The sequence below is a fragment of the Cebus imitator genome, unplaced genomic scaffold (assembly GCF_001604975.1).
Source record: "Cebus imitator isolate Cc_AM_T3 unplaced genomic scaffold, Cebus_imitator-1.0 Scaffold444, whole genome shotgun sequence".
NCBI lineage: Eukaryota > Metazoa > Chordata > Mammalia > Primates > Cebidae > Cebus > Cebus imitator.
The window spans coordinates 3,196,487-3,198,974 of record NW_016107759.1 but is presented as its reverse complement, the minus strand read 5'-3'; the positions used below and the strand labels follow the sequence as shown (position 1 = coordinate 3,198,974).

The following is a 2,488-nucleotide window of genomic DNA, read 5'->3' as shown; positions in this document are numbered from 1 at the left end:
TCTGTTTTACTCACTTGGCCAATTCAAACGTTAATCTCTTCTTGAGAAACCCTCACAGACACACTCAGAAATAATGTTTAACCAGCTGTCTGGGCATGCCTTGGCCCAGTCAAGTTTACACATAAAATTAACCATCACAGGATGCTTGTTATCCACGGCATGCAGTGAGAGTACAGGCAAGCAGCCACCTGCAGTTGATTATGAAGTGCCAATGAAAGCATGTACCTGGTGGGAACAAGTAGCTGCCGCACTTGACCATTATGTGCCACAGATGTATAATGGCATGGGATACATTATTTTTAGTGCGCTTGAGCATTTACAGTGAGAAAATGACAAGCCCAAGTCGCTTAGTTCAGTTCAAGTCATGGTCAGAGAACCTGAGAACTTCTGTGCTAGCTTAGAAGCAGCTCTTCTTTTTCTTGCTCTGTCACCCAGGCTGGAGTACAGTGGCGAAATCTTGGCTCACTGCAACCTCCACCCTCGGGGTTCAAGCGATTCTCCTGCCCCAGCCCCCCAAGTAGCTGGGACTACAGGTGCGTGCCACCATGCCCGGCTAATTTTTTTTATTTTAATAGAGATGGGGTTTCACCGTGTTAGCCAGGATGGTTTCAATCTCCTGACCTCATGATCCACCTGCCTCAGCCTCCCTGTAGGGTGACAGCCCTACAGGGTTGTGGGGTGTCCCCTATCGCTGTGCTGAGGTGCAGGATTCAAGAAATAAAGAAACAGGACACAGAAGTACAAAGAAAGCACAGCTGGGCTCAGTGGGACCACCCCACTTATAAGCAGAGACAGGCGAGGCTCCAAATGTCCAGAAACGTCTGTATTTATTGGGTATAGGTTAGGAGGCAGGGTAATGAGTTAAGTCATCTTTAGGATAGTGATAGGGTTGTGAGCAGTAAACAAGGGGTCCACCCACATTAGGTCACCGAGGCATGGAGGTGGGACATGCACAGTGAGGGGTTCACCCCCATTAGGTCACAGGGGCATGGAGGTGAGCTGTGCGCAGTGAAGAGGGTGCAGTGCGCAATATATATTATCTATGGGCATGCTACTTGTAAGGCTATCAATAGAAGGTTGCTCTGAGTCACACAGCAGTGAAAGAGTTGACAGGGTTACCGCCACCTGCTGGCAGCTTTCAATGAGTTCTATAGGAGGATGCTTTTGAGCCAGCACAGTAACATGAGCTGATAAAGTTCACAGTCACCAAGGTGGATTGCTGTTCTGAGGACAGCATTTCACAAGAACTGGAGCAAGGTCCTAGAGCTCCTTTATCAGGAGGAGTGGCTCTTGCCCCAAGCCTACCATAGAGCGGGTATCTTTACGATACTGAACGCTGCCGCCTGGACCATGGATTCTTGTCCTGGTATAACTGTTTTCCCTTTAAATCATGCTCTGCACTGTGTCTGCTCCAGACATTCCTCCAACTATAAGCTGCTTATTCCTTAATTCATTCTCTCTACTGTGTCTACTCTAGGCATTCCCCCGGCTATGAACTAAGATATAATTATATATGTATATATGGAAATAACTGAGTGGTAAGATATTCTTCAGGCACTCATCCTATAAACTAATATATGATTATATATAAAGGATTACATAAAAGGAAATAACTGAGTAGCAACACTATAAACTCAGATATTCAGGCACTAATTGTGCCGGGATTCTGTTTAACTTTCCGTCCTCGGTGTCTACATGGGGGGTTACCCACGCTCCCAGAGTGCTGGGATGACAGTTGTGAGCCACCCTGCCCGGCACAGCTCTTATTTCTTATAGCCACAATAATATCACTGAGAATCAAACACAAAACTTAACTGTAGAATTACTGAATAATAATGACAGCTAAATTTACAGTCCCAACAAATCTGTCATGTGAAAGTTACTGTATTGATTGGTAAAGAAGGTGATCCTGGCCAGGTGCAGGTGACTGTAATCCCAGTTACTCGAGAGGCTGAGTCACTTGAACCTGGGAGGTAGAGGTTTCAGTAAGTCGAGATGGCGCCATTGCACTTCCAGCCTAGATGAGCTGGAAGCAAGACTCCATCTCTAAAACAGAGAGAGAGGAAAGATACACATTATGACCCAGGAGGAAATAGCTTATACACTTAAATTATTCAGACTTTGCTAATATATACTAGCAGAAACCTGAGGGACAGATCCAAGAGTAGAATCTAGGGACAGCATACCAAAGTGGACAGAATATAAGAGATGAGATGAGGCCGGGAACAGTGGCTCACACCTGTAGTCCCAGCACTTGACCGAGGCAGGGGGATCATCGCTTGAGCCCAGAAGTTTGTTATCAGTTTGGGCAACATAGCTGAAACATAAAATACAAAAATTATCAGGGTGTGGTGGTGGGCACCTACAGTCCTAGCTACTCAGAAGGATGAGGTGGGATGATCACTTGAGCCTGAGAGGTCAACGCTGCAGTGAGCTGTGATCATGCCACTGCACTTCAGCCTGGGTGACAGAACAAGACTCTGCATCC

At 46.3% G+C, this 2,488-nt stretch overlaps 1 long non-coding RNA gene across 1 annotated transcript in view; it reads left to right on the top strand.

Moving 5' to 3' along the window:
• The first annotated feature begins 584 nt into the window (after positions 1 to 584).
• The window catches only part of LOC108290986, a 12,486-nt gene continuing 10,582 nt past the window's right edge, over positions 585 to 2,488 (top strand). Inside the window, exon 1 of the long non-coding RNA XR_001819770.2 lies at positions 585 to 941. This is a non-coding gene — a long non-coding RNA (uncharacterized LOC108290986). The remainder of the gene's footprint in view (positions 942 to 2,488) is intronic.